Below are 17,407 nucleotides of genomic sequence, written 5' to 3' on the forward strand. Positions count from 1 at the left end.
CTATTCCTTACTTATGCTTCTAAATTCTGCTTATAAATTATATTCTTCTGTTTCTTTTAGTGATGTTGTTTTAATTGTGTACAATATGTATAATGTAATATTTACCATTTTAATAATATTCAACTGCATAATCCAGTGTCATTGAGTATATTCACACTGTTGTTCACAGATATACTTAAAAAAAAAAAACAAATAAAATTCTCTTCTGAGAATCCTAGCAAAGAATAATTGAATCAAAGGCTTTGAGGGGAAAGAGTAGCACCCACATCCAGTTCCCAGGGTCCAGAGACTGCTTGAATGCACATCAGCTTGTCCAGGAAGATGTGCATTTCTAGTAGATTTCATCAGTCCCTGAGACTTCTTGCTAACCAATGAGACATCCTCTCAAATTCAGGCCTCCTCTTCCTCCCTCTATTTTTTCCCCAACCAGATTTACATTTTCAAAAACCCTTCAGATAATCACAGACCCAAGAAACTTCCACTCCTCTGAGGTTTAATTAGGAGAATCTGTCTTTCTGGTACTTCTGAGAGCCTTGCTCTAAATTTCTCAGAGGAAAGCGAAGGTTCACAGTGGATGAGTGGGAGTGAGCAGAACCTGTGAACAGCCTCCCACTGTGGCCCCCTCTCTCTCCTGCAACAGGGAGAAAGCCGTGTTGTAGGTCATGGAAATCACATTGTGCGTGTGCCCTGCATCATTACAACCCAGAGAATGGGGACGATCGGAACGCAGGATAACACATTAGCGATAGATAATAGAGTCTAAATAAACATAATCAGCTTTCCTCTCTGTCTCCAGACCAAAGCTTATCTATAAATACCCTAATGACGCCCAACCAGCCAATTACTCCTTTCTTGGAAGAGTCCCTTATTAATGGCGTTGCAGTGAGGGAAAAACATTAATTATTGGACACAGTGGGATCTTTTACGTTCTGTCTGGTCCGGACAGCACCAATTAATGCAACAATTATTATCAACGACCAAGGCAGCATTCTGAGTGCAACCACCCTGGGTTGGCTGGCTAGGGTGGGAAGAATGTGTCCTTGGGGGAAATATCACCCACACCCTTTTAAGGAGCCTGCTTCCTCGTCACTGTGGATGTTGCTGGAACGAAGCAGAGGGTGGCCACCGTGTGTTGGTTTTTCTTTTTAACCTTAAGAAAGTGCTTCCGGGGTTCTAAGTTGGGGGAAGGGAAAGGAGGTCAGGCACTGGTCTGTTGCAAGGAGTTGCTAAGTGAAGCCAGGCAGAAGATTTAAAAAGATGCTGCCTTCAGAGCAGGGAACACCTGACTTGGCCCCTGCCCACTCCTCCAGCCCCCACCCCCTCACTCATCACATTCCAGCCCCACCACTTCTCTCCCAGCTTCTCCAGTTCAGCTGTGCTCTGTCTGCCCTAGGACATTGGCACAAGCTCTTCCTCATACCTGAAAGGTCTTCCCCTGCCCTTTGCAAGAGCATCTTTCTGAACTCACTCTTAAGGTTATCTTTGTAGGAAGGTCTTTCTTGAGACTGAACCCAAAATATTCCTCTTCCCTAATTTTCATAACTTCTTGTTTCTATTTTTTGCGCGTCTATCACAAATCATATTTAACAGATATGTCTTCTTATTTTTTCAATGTCTGTCTCCCCCATAGGAATGCCAGCTCCATGAACAGGGGCTTTGTCTTTTCTCCACCATCTATCTGAATGTCTTGCACTTAATAGGTGCCTCATAAATATTTGTGAGTAAATGAATAGATCCGCCCATTGTGTAGAAACAAATTATACTTGAGAGTCCCCATGCCAGCTGTCACACAGACTAAACCAGCTATGCTCTTGCAGAAATTGCACAGAAAAAGAAAAAAAAAAAGCCCAAACTGTTCTATTAATAGCATAACATTATGCTAACTCCTGCAAACTCCATGTCGACTCTTTTGCATTTTAAAAGCGATGAACATGTGGCTGGGCGCGGTGGCTCATGCCTGTAATCCTAGCACTTTGGGAGGCTGAGGAGGGTGGATCGCCTGAGGTCAGGAGTTCGAGACCAGCCTGGCCAACATAGTGAAACCCTGTCTCAACTAAAAATACAAAAAAAATTAGCCAGCCGTGGTGGTGGGCACCTGTAATCCCAGCTACTCGGGTGGCTGAGGCAGGAGAATCACTTGAACCTGGGAGGCAGAGGTTGCAGTGAGCTGAGATCATGCCATTGCACTCCAGCCTGGGCAACAAGAGTGAAACTCCATCTCAAAAAATAAATAAAGAAAGAAAAATAAAGTGATGAACATGCTTGAGGGGCCTTTGCCAAGCTATCCTATAAAATATTGGCCTCTATTATTATTTACTTCATAGATTTATATCATAATACTTTATTTGAACTTGCTAAAAATGAATCTGCTCTGCCCAAGGTATAAAACAGTTGCAGGAATGCTTTTATTTTTCCCTTCTTGGTGACAACAAGAGGATTTCTTCTGGGAGTCATTAATTACACAATACTTTGGAAAATTGGTTCAGTGAAGGCTCAGAGAATTCCCCTGAGCATTGGTCAGGGTTCTGAGAAGTGGGTTTGCCCGTGTGGCCCTCCTGGAGAAATATCTCTGGGCTATTTCCATTAGACGCTACGCTTTCGAGTGTTAAACAGCTCAGATGTGTTGTTCAGAGTCACAGCCAAGTCCGGGAAGCTTATTCAACCTTGCTGAACCACAGCAATCCCCAGCCACTAACAAGAGCCCAGCCTTGTTTATTCTTGACCACGGCAATATTTTCCCAAGTTTTTCTAACCAAAGTGGAACTATAGCAGCTTGAAGGTGGCCACGGGATCCCTCAGCCTTGGGCTGCTGAACAGATGTGGCCACGGCAAGTGTTACTTTCCCAGGCCTCCTAAATAACTATCCCCAGGGAATATGCCAACTGAAACGTACTTAGAAATGACAGGGACTCTCAGGGTGTATCTGTCAGGGTTGCTTTGCTTTCATCTGGAAGTGGCAACGACCTCAACTTGCAATAATCTCACTCCCTTTGCATGCCTCCAACACATTTGGTCTCGACCATGCATTTGGTCCAAAGTGTGGGCTGCTCAGCTTCCAAAGGCAGACAGGGTCTGCGGCATCCCCACACCCTGCCTGGTGCTAGCTTGGTGATGCTGGCTTGGCAGAGTCCAGTAGATGTTTGTTTCATCGCCACATTGTTTTCACCTTATAAATCTATCCATTTGCCCCCAGACATGCCTGTGGAGCAGCGGAACTACCAACTATCCATCACTGTATCTCCAGTGCCTGGCAGAGAACCCATGCCCAGAAAAGTTTTTCCAACTTCAGAATGAGTGAATGCATTGGCCTTTGAATGGAATTCCTGCAGGGATATTTCAAAGTGGCAGTCCCCGCTGCAGAATGACCTTCCCTTTTCTTCCCCAGGGAAGGAGCATTTTGGGGTTACTGTGGGCTTCTGGGTGCAGAGAATGAAAGTAAGAATGAGGCATCAAGTGAGATGGTTGGAAACAAGGAGGCCGACAGATCTCGGTTCGAATCCTGGTTCTGCCACCTACTGGCAGGAGGACATGGGGCATGTTAATCTTTTTTTTTTTTTTTTTTTTTTTTTGAGATGGAGTCTTGCTCTGTCGCCCAGGCTGGAGTGCAGTGGTGCAATCTCGGCTCACTGCAACCTCCGCCTCCTGGGTTCAAGCGATTCTCCTGCCTCAGCCTCCTGAGTAGCTGGGACTACAGGCATGTGCCACTATACCCAGCTAATTTTTTGTATTTTTAGTAGAGACAGGGTTTCACCATGTTGTCCAGGCTGGTATTGAACTCCTGATCTCAAGCAATCTGCCTGACTTGGCCTCCCAAAGTGCTGAGATTACAGGCGTGAGCCACCACGCCCGGCCCATGTTAATCTTTTTGTGTCGTAGTTCCCTTGTATGTAAGATAGAAATAAAAGTCTGAGCCTGATAATGATGTTGGGGGCTTCTATTGGGTAATGCTGGTAGAGTGTTTAGCATGGTGTCTGAGATAAAGTCAACCTCCAATAAATATTAACTTCTGTGATATATTTTCTTTTTTTTCTTTTTTTCTTTTTTTGAGTCTGGCTCTGTTGCCCAGGCTGGAGTGCAGTGGCATGATCTTGGCTCACTGCAACCTCCCCCCCCAGGTTCAAGTGATTCTCCTGCCTCAGCCTCCCAAGTAGCTGGGACTACAGGCATGCACCACTGTGCCCTGCTAATTTTTGTATTTTTAGTAGAGACAAGGTTTCACCATGATGGCCAACTGCTGTGATTTCTACTGCTGGAAATGAAGACTTTCAGAACATGGGAGTGAGGCCTCCAGGACGGTCATTCTGCCAGCCCTTTGACAAATTTATACTGAATACCCAGTATACTTACTGTGAGCTAAGCATTGTCCCAGGCCCTGAGGATACAAGTGATACAGGTTGGTTCTGCCCTAGAGAATTTCTTGTGGATTAACCAACTGTATCATTTCGTTCTTGCATTGCTATAAAGAAATACCTGAGACGGGGTAATTTATAAAGAAAAGAGGTTTAATTGGTTCACTGTTCTGCTGGCTGTACAGGAAGCATGATGCTGGCATCCTCTCAGCTTCTGGGGAGGCCTCAGAAAACTTACAATCATGATGGAAGGCAAAGGGCAAGGCAGCACTTTTAAACAAACAGATCTCGAAAGAACTTACTCACCATTGCAAGGACAGCACCAAGGAAGATGGTGCTAAACCATTCATGACAAACCACCCCCATGATCCAATCACCTCCCACCAGGCCCCGCCTCCAACATTGGCGATTACAATTCGACATGAGATTTAGGCAGGGACACAGATCCGAAGCGCATCACCAACTATGGTTTCCTGCTGGCTGGAATCTCATGAATTCTGGAGATCCTGGCCTGATGTGAACACGGTGTTTGATGAATGAAGGGAACACAACGGTTGTGGAGTTTGGGCTGCTTGGGAAGGTGCCAGAGAAGGGGTTTGGTTCTTATTTCATAAATGGCTGTAGTGCCTAGGATTGCACTGGAGAATAATTTACCATTTTTACATCAACCAGTGCCTTTGGCCATTTAGAAATGCCCATGTCAGAAGTGTCAGAATGGGAAATCATGGGCTGTAATAAAGATGTTCTGCTGTTAGGAGTTTAAATCAGGACTCGTATTTGAAACTACTGCTTATTTTCTCTGCGGCATCTCAATATATTTGACATTTCTTTATCAACTGATATTGAAGGTCTCTCCTTATAATCAGCTGCTCAAGAGGACAACTGTTTCTTTGGGATCCCCTGTAACCACCCAGGTGAATGTTGTGTGTGCCATGTAGTCTGTATCTTAAGTTTGGGCATTCTGAATATATTTTCTAATTTAAAGAAAATCAATGCAGGCATGTCACATCACGTGGGAACAAATGGGCGGAAAGGTACATTACGAAGATTGACTGTGGAGGGCTTCTGCTTGGTGCTACCTATTTTTCTTTGTTTTTAATTCATCCTTTCCCCATTAACTCCTTTCCTCTCTTCTCCCACTTCCACTCTCCCTCAAATGCACAGTGATCTTTGATTTTCTGGATAGTGAAAGAATAGGGCATTCATTTAATAATAATAAAATTCTTTACCAAAGTTTTACCATAAGATTTCCATTATTATTCAAGACAAAAGAGTTTTGTTTTGAATTGAGAAATAATTTACTTCCAAAACAACAGTACAAGTTCCACATAGACGTTCAACCCTCTACTGGGCCGTCAGCGATTTCTTCCTGCAAGTGGAAACACAGATGGAAAGTGACATTCTTGTTTTCTGGGAGTTTCACTGATACATTTCGGTGAAGAAGGAAAACTCCTAAGAACTTGCCTTCCTCTTGTTAGTTTCATTTTCCACCTGACTGTACTTCCATCACGTTCCGTGGCTTGCTGTCTCATGACATTCTGTGGTGTGTTCAGTATCTTCCTCAATGTGAGTGGTGATATAATTGGGGTCCCTCCCTTAATATGTGTAGCTTACCTGATTTTTCCAGCCACGTACCTTATTTCACTGGAAACCAGGAACCTTTGCGTGATCTAATGGCATCTTATGACTTTTATTCATTTCTGCCTGTTTGCTTACTTGCCCATTTCTAAACTTGTTCTAAACCTTGATGAGGAAAGTAAATGCTGAGCGGGCAGGTACCAACAGAGTGTATTTAAGCAAGAAATGACATACTGAATGAAAACAAATGAAAGAATGAAATCAGCAATTAATGAAGTCCACAAAAATATAAAGTCTGGTACTGAAGACCATCTCTCCCGAACGCCAACAACGCTTTTCTTTGAAACTGGAAAAGACTCCTGGGGTCTGTGTGGCATCGGGCAGAAGGGACAGGGAGACCCTGGTGCAGTGAGTGGCTCAGGAAACAGGCACAGAAACAGAGTTCTGGCCAGCCACATGATCTGGGGCCAGTTATCCAGGTTTATGGGGCTTCTCTTCCCTTAATTATATGAAAGGAGCCAAAATTAGTTCCACTCTTTTAGGGCTGTGCTGAGCTTAAATGAGATAATTTACGGATGTGCTTAGCACAGTGCCAGGCTCATAGGGAGCACTCAATAAAGAAAGGATAAATGCCTTTCTAATAACTAGACCCATTTAAAGATGGCACGGGCTTCCTTGGGGATGGGATGGTGAGTTCCCTGCCACAGGAAGTGCTTAAGAGGAGATAATGGGGTTTTCAGAGTTTCACGTGCAGGAGCAGATGAATCACCTGAGGAGAGCATCAGTAGATTCTGATTTAAATAGGTTCTGGGTGGGGCCTGAGAGTCTACATCTCTAACAAACTCAGGTGATGCTGTTGCTGCCAACTGGCCGTATGTGAGTAGCAAGGAACTAGATGATTCCTTAAAGGATGTTGAAGAAGATCTGTGATCATCCATCAGATGGAGTGATGTGTTAGGCCTCTGTTGTCCCATGCGGTGGCCTCTCATCACAGGTGACACTGAGCATTTGAAAGGAAGCTAATTGAATCCAAAAGGAGAAATTCTGTGAGTGTGAAATACACATTTAATATAACAAAAAGAATGTAAAATAATCCAATAATTTGTATAGTGATGACATGCTGAAATGATAATATTTTGGATATATTAAATTGCTGTTTTTCTTTTTTTGCTGTGGCTTCTACAGAATTTAAAATGATGTATGTGGTTCACATTCTATTTCTGTTGGACAGTGATGAACTGGGTCATCTCCCAGGTCCCTTCTGAATGTGAGCACCCCGCGAACACTCTAAGATGACATACAAGCTTGTCCACGTGTGCATCTCCTGCGGAATGTTTGTAGCTTATTTCCTCCCACAGCTAAAGGCAGCCAGCAGAGAGAGAGAGGGAGAGAGGCGCTAGGCTTTCCTTAGCTTCCTTTCTGCCTGGGGCGGGGGTGAAGAGTGAGGAGGGAGCTTGTGCGTTTGTCTTTGCTTCTTTCTCCCCATTTTTCTCTCTCAAAATTAATGGGAGACAAAATGCCTTGTCACTCTAGGGATATTCCATTTTTACCTTGAAACTGCCTTTCTGGACATAGGCAAACCTTGTCTTCAGCACAGAGCTCCTTGCTAAGGGAACTGGAATTTTTACATCACCGTCTAAAATAAAGATGGCTGCCCGGGGGAGGCGTTTCCTTTGCGAGTTACGTGGTTAGGAACCTGGCGGGCAGAGGCCCTGGCAATGCCCATGGATGCAATGCCGTCACCTAGAAAGTTGTCTGGTGGACCAGGCTGTAATGTGCCTGAAGGGCTGAGGAACAGAACTGTAGCCCTGCAAACCATGGGGCAACCGGAGCCGTGGGACAGGCAGCTGCTAGTTCAGGTCCCACCGCTGCAGACTTAGCATCATCTCATATGGCTTTGCGTGAGACTCTGCAGAGTGAGCCATTAAGAGCCTGAATCCAATCCTTACTCCTTTCTAGCTGGATGACTTCAGATAAGTGATACAAACTCTTTGTGCCTTGATTTTCTTATCTGTAAAATAGTGATGACAGTTATACCCACCTCATGGAGTTGTGAGAATTAATGAGTTAATATGGTAAAGGGTCGAGAATAGCTCCCAGCACAAGGTAAGGCTAGACACGTACTGCCTGTTATTCTGAGATAATAAGAGCTCCCTGAATGGCAGCCTCTTTTTTTGGCTGGCAAATTACTCAGAAAACCCCCCTAAATTGCACACTTGTTTGAGTAAGAGTCAGGTCCTGTGCGGCAATGATGTAACATACCTATTTTTGGCAGACTTGTCAATTCAGGGAGTGACCCATTTTCCTGTGCTTCGTGGAGGTCACTGCAATGGGTTTCATCAACCAGCAGGCTTGGAAATGAGCCACAGGGTTAGAAGGAGCTTTTTCTACCACCCTAGACTGCTTTCACGGCGGTGCAGCTTATGTCAGGATTGGGGAGAGGGTGAAAGGATGCTTCCATGATGACACCATGTTCAGAATGATGGCCATGGAGACGGGTGGAGCAGTGGAACACATGTTCTTCACCCGACTCCCGCGGGGGACATTGGCTGCATCACAGGAAGTAGAAGTGTTTTTGTTTGTTTGCTTAGTTTTTGTCTTGGTAAATGCAACCTTGAGTTTCTAGGTGTCCATAGGACCTTTGGAAGATTCATGACAGCAACAAGGTGTTGTGAAGCTCCTGCTCTGGTGAGGCCTCCAGCTCCCATCAGAGGATCAGAAGGTTCCCAAGTACCCCCAGGACAAGAAGTGAGCTGTGTGGTTAGGGACCCTTGTCTGCAAGAACTTCTTAAGGAGTCTGATCTTGTATTTTGAGAAGACATCGTCAGAGGATTTCTGTACCACCCATCTAGTTGGAGTAGGGGACTCTGTTTGAAGGAGGCTCCAGTAAGTACGGAGAATCTTGGGGGGGTTCAAACTATTTTTGGAATGAGGCCAAGTATGAGTAATAATGTACAGATAACAAACTAATTAACTAACTGTCCCAGTGTAAATTGTATTGTCAGTGTTGGTAGCTGATGAATCAATCAAGGGTCAATCAAGTAAGGTCAATGCTAAGAGCACAGGTTTGGGGTCAGATGTTCCTTGATTATAATCTTGCTTCATTGTTCTTGGCTGTGTGTTCTTGATCAAGTCGCTTAACCACTCTGAGCCCCTGTGTGCGTGTCTGTGCAGTAAAGGATAATGCCAACCTGGCAGGGCTGTCAGAGAGGGTGGATAGGAGGCAGCCCAGGCTTCCTGAACTGCCCAGTGGAGACCCAGTCTCTGCTGGTTCCACCTGGCCCTCAGATCCCTGGTTCTTCATTCTCATCCTTCTGGTTTCAGCTGAATTGTCAGCTCTTCTGGTAGACCCTCCCTGACCACCCACATAATGCGCCATGGCTTGTCTTCCCACCTCCAATTACTTTCCCATCTCTTTCTGTAGTTTGGTTCCTTCCCAAAATGTGACACCATCTGTGATTCTCTTGCTTGTTTTTGTTGGTTGTTCTTTCTTGTTTGTTGACTACTGATTGTCTTGGGTCATGAGACAGAGGTTACTGAAGGCAGGGGCTCGATGGGTGTTATCCAGGGATCTAGAGTACCTTGAACAGTGCATGGCTTACAGCAGGTGTTTGAATGAATATCTATCTGTGTAACCAGAGCAAGCTTCTGACCCTGGTGAGTTCTCAGCTTTTCCTTCTCTTTAAGGAAAAGCCCCTGTAAAGGGTTGTGGTGAGGATTCACTGAGATACAGTGTGGATTCACTGAGTACAGGAAGTGAGTGACCCAGAGTGGGCACAGAATCAATAGTGTTCATATCGTGAGATGGCATATGGAATAGTGGGTGTCTCCCAAATAATAAATATTTTGATTCTTTTTTTCTCTGCTCTTTTCTTCTGTGTATGGAGTTTATATTCCTTTTTTGCAAATACAAGTTACATGGAATGCAAAGTTCGGAGTAGCAGATGTAACTCTGAAAAATGAGAACAGGAAAAACAAGAGTTTTCAATTTCTTAATTTACAAAACCAGTGATTTCATTTATAATGTCAGTGGAAGTGGCCAGTGGGTGAGTTCACACATTAACATGCAAACTGGCCGAATGAGTCAGTCTAGATGGGAAAGTTAGTATCTTTGGACTTGTTGGCATCTTTCCTCAGAAAAGGGGCGCAATTCCTCTCCTCCGTCAGGTTACATATGGACATTTCTTTGTGAAGTAATCTCTTCGAAAAAGAATGGATGTTTCCTCATCGATGAAAGCTATGGGACATAGTGGGCTTCTCTTTTTACTCAAGTGGCAGGAAACTCAAAATTAATGTCAACATTTAATAATAATGTTATTATTATTAAATAATAATAATAGGCTGCATTCGCAGTTGCTCTTAGTAGCTCTCCTATTTATCTCTGTTTTGAAAAGAAGCAGGATATAAGTGAATAAGTGCATTTTGGAAATGTGATTTGCTTACAAAAATCCTGTGTCTAAGTTGTCTGGATAGACCACCAATACTGAAACTTCTGAAGTTTCTCTGTGGCACTTGCCAGGAACATCTCTGTGACCCTGCGCATGCCCTCCCTTGGTCTGGTCTGCAATTTCTCAGCTATTAAAGGAGGTGTTTAGACCGAGGTGGGTTGTTCGGGGCAACGGATTTTTCAATGCTTTCACTCTTTCAGATGAGCATGAAGCCTTCTGTTCTCATGCAGCTCCATCTCAAGCATGAAGCAGGGATTCCCCCCCAACGCCACCCCCCAGACTTTTATTTTAAACAACATTGTCCTTGTCCAAAATAAACCTGATGGGGAATCTAAGTGCATGAAACAAAACATTGCAAACAACTGTGGTTAAAGTCGGGGGTGAGGTGGTGGGCCTAGAATCCTCACCTCTTCTTCTCCTCCTTTCCAGAGCCCCCAAGGCACCTCTGAGGCATCCCTAGAATTTCAGAGAGCAGTTTGAAACCAAAGCACTGTAGAACTGCTCAACATCTGCAGAATTAAATTTACTTTCTAAAATTTACCTGTCCTAAACCAAACCTGGATTGTAAACTTCTCAAGAGCAAGCAGTACTGGTACCTGTTGTAGACACAAGTGTCTGTCCAGTGAATGAAAGGGCTAAACAGTTTATTTTATTTCAGGGATTGGGCTTCTCCAGCCCCTGAGCACACCTCCCTGTAATCCTTCATCATCTTCTAAGGTGAGAGTCCACAACTGCTTGGGGACTACAGAGCTAGTGTTTTCATTGCCTTTGTTCCAGGATGATTTGTGACTTCTCAGGTGGAACTGCTGGTGATAAAACTAACATTTCAAAATTTTGCAACTGCGAATTTAATTTCTTTTGAACATTAGGGGATGTTTAAAAAGTAGCATGAGTATTAAATTTGTACTTTATGGGAGTTGGGAGGAGGAACAGGGAAAGTAGGAGCAGAGAATTTCCCAAAACCATATGAAAGAAGGATGGAAAACACTGTTGAGTTTTTGCTAGGAAAACTACTTTTTCCCCCCAATTGAAATATTGCTTTAAAGCATTGGCAGGCTTACAGAAGTGAAATGAGAAACAAATCCCACAAAAATCCTGGAGTACCATAAAAATAATGAATAAAGTAGTGCAAAAGGCTTTGATTTCAGTAATATTTTTCAATAAAGTTGGTGCATTCCAAACAGATTGTGTTTGTCTTGAAGGAGGCCTTCTGCATTGTGGCTTAAGAGTTTATAACAACTTTTTGGTGGCCTTGGTTGTAATATGATGTTAGAAAATACTCTTGTAGTAAACAAAGGCATGGGCTTTGAAAGTGGGCTGACCTAGGTTCAAATCCCTTCTTCCTCTACATTCCCTGGGTTTCTTTAAGTAAGTGGTCATCCTCTCTGGGCAGTTTCTCTTTATCTGTAAAAATAAAAAGAGTAATGCCAACATCAATGGGCTGTGGTGAAGTTCACATGAGCAAATTTAAGTGGAAGCTGCTGGTAGAGTGTGTAAGCACCAGAGCTGAGTTTGGGTAAAAATAGTGATTCTGTATTTGTGTCCAGGGTTCTTTTTAAGATGTCTCTAAGATTACACAAGGTACAATATTCCAGCAGCATGGAAAACTATGGCTGTTTTCCCTTGTTTTCCTTTTTGTTTTCCTGGCTTTTTTCCAATTATAAAATGAATATATATTTACTGGAGAATGCTTGAAAACTGAAGATGTATATTAAGAAAGAAAGTAGAAGTCATCCACAATTTCAGGATTGGTGTGCTTTTCTATGTATATAAATATATAATTTTTCTTTAGCCAATTTATTTTTCCTTCCAAGAAAACAGTTTTATTCATTGAGATTTTCAAATGTATTAGGATGTGGTTGTGTGTAGTATTCTCTTATAATTTCTTAAAATATTATTTTTATTAGTATAAGAGAAATACATGTTCATTGTTAAACATGTAGAAAAAGTGAAGGCCCAAAAAGAAGAAATGAAAATATCATTGGTATAATTACACAAAGATAGTCACTGCTGACATTTAGTTTCATATCCTTACCATTTTTTTCTTAATATATACATAAATTAAAAAGCTTAAACTGGGATCTTGTTGAGTGATCAATAGACTACTTTCTTTTGCCAAATATTATATTGAGAATACTTTCCTATATAATTTTTCTTTTATGCCATAATTTTTAATGGTTGACATTATTTCATTGTTACATACCACAGTTTATCTTATTAATTACCTTTTAATAGGTAGATTTCAATATTTTATTGTCACAGACAATTTTTCAATGAACATTCTAATAGTGAAATCTGTGCTACATCAATGATGAATTCTTGGCTGGGTGCAGTGGTTCATCCCTGTAATACCAGCACTTGGGAGGCTGAGGCAGGTGGATCACTTGAGGTCAGGAGCTCGAGACCAGCCTGGCCAACATGGAGAAACCCTGTCTCTACGAAAAATACAAAAATTAGCCAGGCATGGTGGTATGTGCCCGTAGTCCCAGCTACTCGGGAGGCTGAGGCACGAGAATTGCTTGAACCTGGGAGGCAGAGGTTGCAGTGAGCTGAGATTGTGCCACTGCACTCCAGCCTGGGCAACAGAGCGAGATTCTGCTTCAATCAATCAATCAATCAATCAATAATGGATTCTTTAAAATAAATTCCTGGAAGTAAAATTTTGAATGAACTTACAAATATATTTTTAAGTACTTTGCCAACTTGCCCTCTAGTAAGGTATAGCAATTTATGCTTCCACTAATACAGAAAAGTACTTGTGTCCTTCTACCCTACAGTTATTATACTGATAATGTTATCAATAAAGGAAAACTTTGTTAATTTGACAAAAAATTTTATCTTATTGTAACTTCTATTTTTACTAGTAGTGTATTTCTTCTATTTTGAAGTGTCTGTCCATATAAATCAAATGCTTTCTTTTTCATACTAGCTTGTTATGGTAAAACAAACATACAGAAAGTGAATAAAGTGTACTAATTAAGACTACAGATCAGTTAGTTTTGACAATTGTATATATCTGTATAAACAACACTCAGGTTAAGATATAAAATATTTCTAACACTCCAGAATAGAGTAGAATAAAACTTCCATTGGTCTGTGTGTCTCTCCTTATGCTACTACCACATGCAAAAAACATAATATGTAATATAAATTTATATATTATATAAATACAATTATAAATTATATATTTATATATTATATAATTATATATTATATATTTACATATTATATAAATATAAATTACATATTTATATATTATATAAATATTATAAATGATATATCTATATGAAATATAAATATAATTATAAGCTATATAATATTTATATAAAATATAAATATAATTATAAGTTATATAATATTTATATAAAATATAAATATATTTGTTAGAATGAATCTAACAAAAAGTGTGTAAAATCTGTACTATGAGAACTGCAACACATATTGGAAGAAATTAAAGAAGACATAAATAAATGGAAGGATGTTCATGGATTGGAAGACCATACTGTAAACATGTCAATTCTCCCAAAATTCATTCATAGATTAAATGCCATCCCAAACAAATTCTAGCAAGCCTTTTTCTGTGGGGTCAACAAGCTGATTCTAAAACTTATATGGAAATTCACAGGCCAAGGAGAATGAAGGCAATCTTGAAGAGGAAACCTAGAAGTGAATGACTTACATTCACTTATCAGAAATCTAGACTTATAAAACTAAAGTAATTTAGACAAAGGAGCATTAAGCTTAAAAGACTTGAACAGACACTTCAAAAGGAGGATATTCAAATGGCCAATAGACATGTAAAATCATTCTAAGCTTCATTAGTCATCAGGGAAATACAAATTAAAACCACATGTGATATAACTACACAGTTTCCAGAATGACTAAAATTCAGGACAGACGTAACAAGTATTGGAGGAAAGTATTGGAGCAACTGGAACCTTCATATATTGCTGATGGGAATATAAATTGGTTTAATAACTTTAGAAAATTGCTTGGCAGTATCTATTAAATTTAAACATATGTCTACCTACCCATGATGTGGCAATTTCAATTTTAGTGATAAACCCTCCAGAAATGCATATACATGTTCACCAAAGACATATACATAATAATGGCCATCATAGTACCACTTGAAGCTAATGTGGATTAGCTGGAATGTCCACCAGTAGAATGGATAATTGTAGTTTAGTCATACAATGGAATACTGTATGGCAATGAGAACGAACAAATCACAACTACGTGCAAAAACACAATGTTCAAAAAAAGAAGTCAGACACAAGACTATACACAGTATGAGTCCACGTATACGAAGCTCAAAAATAGGCTAAACTATTCTACTGTAGGGGCATGAGAGGTGTTCCAGGCTGATGGTCATGTTCTGTTTCTTAACTTGGTGCTAATTATATGGGTGTTTTCAAAAATTCATTGAGCTGTACACTTATTATTTGTGTACTTTTTATTTTGTATATTGTTTCTCACTTTTTTCCAAGAAGAAAAAAATAACCCCAATGGTCAGTGCTATATTTCCTTTTACTTTATATTTTTGAGAATCTTGAAGCCAGACACATTGTCTTTCTTGGGTAGAATTATAGGATTTTCTCTTACCTAAAATTAAAATATAACTACCAGAATATTACTACATATTGGCTATTTTAATTAATACTGCCTGATCTTCATGAGACCCTTTGGATCTAAAGACATTTTTTAGTTTTATGAAGTTTTCTTCTATTACTTGTTAGATTGTTGTATTTTCCATCTTTTTCCTATCTCCATTGACATTCCTAATAGATAATAATTGAGTCTATTAAATCATTAAAAATTATTTTAAAATATTTATCTCCTTGCTCTGGGAAAATTTCTTGACCTTATTTTGTATTTTATTGATTTAAAATTTTACAAGTATTCAAGCTGCTATTCTTTGCTTTCAATTCAGTAATTGTACTTCTCATCATTTTATAAAATTTCCGGTTCTCAGATGTTCTTTTTAAATTATTGCCTGCTCTTGATATGGTGTTGACACAAATTAGACAATTCCTAAAAGCTTCTCCTGCTTCTTGTAGTATCAGTTTTTCAAGAAAGCATATTCTCTGATTCATCAGAGTAGTCCTCTTTTTTCACACATCAGAAATTTTTCTCCTCTAGCTTCTTTTCTCCATCTGCCCATCCTTGCTGATATGCTCAGAAATGGAAGCTAAGATGGGTTTATCTATACTGAGTGCATTCTATTTGTCATTTGTGTTTCTAGATGCTAAAGATAGTGTAGTGGACTCTCTAGAAACCATCCCTGTTGCCATGATTCTTACTCTCTAACAGGAAAGATTGGCATTGAACAAGTGATTTCAGATATGATGAATTCTGTGAAGGAAAAGAGGAGGATCTTACAGCAAAGGGTTTTCATCTAGTCTAGATGGATGGCACATGGAGTGTTCTGGAAACACTCCCCAAGGAGGTGATGCTTTAAGCTGAAATCCAAAAATGAATGGCAAGTGGCGGGGAGGGGGCGGTGCATGAAATAAAAAAAAAAAACAACTCCCATATACAAAAGAACTCAATAGCTGGTGTGATTTCCTGAGCTACAATGGGGTGTTTGACCCTTCCTACATTTTAATGTAAATGTGTGTGTCACACATATGCACCTCTAAGGCAGGCAATTCATGAGCTAGGATGCTCTCCTGACAATGAAAATATTAGCTATCTGAGAGTGTGAGTACACTTTGAAATCCTCTCCCATTATCATTTGTCAAAAACCTCTGAGGGTGGTCAATAGTACATTGTATAACAGTGGCCAGAACTCCAGCTCCTCTCCAACCAGACAGGGGACCTGGGACCCTGATATCTTGACAGGTATCTTCCTCCAGGATTGTCCAATTTTCTGTGAGGGGACAGACGCCTTCCCTGGGAACTATGCTTGTGGGAGGAGATTCCAATGTGTGCAGAATGTGCAAAATGCAGAGGGAGCAGCTGGGAGGTGGGCTTGTGATTGAGTTAGTCACATAGCTGGACCACATAATGGGTTAAGTAGGCTGCTGTGGGCTGGCCTGAGACCCTCAAAACCATGCAAAGTACATTTCTTTTAGAAAATAGATTCTATGATTCAGACAAACCTTGGGAAGACAATACACTTGGGACCTGGACACTTGCTGTGAAGCAGGGATGGTTTTCGTACTGAAAATCATGTTTTCAAATATTATGTGAAAGACCATACACAAAAATATTGTATGAGGATGCTGGGATTGTGGATGGTTTTCTTTTTTTCCAGACAGCTGGTTCTAAATTATGTTTAGACTTCAAATATAAGAAAAATTAGCTTTAGCACTGAGGCATTATTGCCTTTTCTGTTTCTTTTAGCCCCTTTTAGGCCAGAGAAGCTTTTCCAGTTTCTTGAGCTAGATCTTTCTGTTTCTGTGGGGAATTGCCAGCATTCTCAGGGGGAAGGACTCACATGTGCTCAAGCAATAGGATGAAGACACATTCTAGAGTTCCAGTAGAGGGAATAGCTGAATTGACCTTTTCTCCTTTATTGCAACCCATTGAGAGCTGATGGAATTTTAGAAGGGTGGCAATATGGGTCTTAATCTTTGCAAATGCCAGTTATGAAAAATGTTAACTCTCTGTAGTCATAGGCAGGAAATTCACTGTCCAAGTCATAGACCCAGACTTTAGTAACTACTGGGCCAGTGTCATCCTGAAGAATACATTTTGGTCCCATGGTTCAGTCAATACTGAAGGACAGCCCATCAGTGTTGTTAGGGTTAGCAGAAAAATAAATCCTTTCCACTTCTATTCCTTAGGGAAACATTGCTGAAAAAAAATCAGCAAATGGGAAAGGGGAAAATTAAAAATCACCATACGTGATGCCTACATCCTAAATCTATCTATTGGTTCATTTTGCAACTCATTTGCTTTGGAGAGCTCTCAGGAAGTTAATTGCCCAAATGTAGACAAGACATGGGGACATTACTGAGATACAGGTATGACTGAGGTGGGGCTTGGTTTCCACATGCTTTATGATACTTGGCCAAAATTAGTAGT

The sequence above is a fragment of the Gorilla gorilla genome, chromosome 8 (assembly GCF_029281585.2).
Source record: "Gorilla gorilla gorilla isolate KB3781 chromosome 8, NHGRI_mGorGor1-v2.1_pri, whole genome shotgun sequence".
Classification (NCBI taxonomy): domain Eukaryota; kingdom Metazoa; phylum Chordata; class Mammalia; order Primates; family Hominidae; genus Gorilla; species Gorilla gorilla.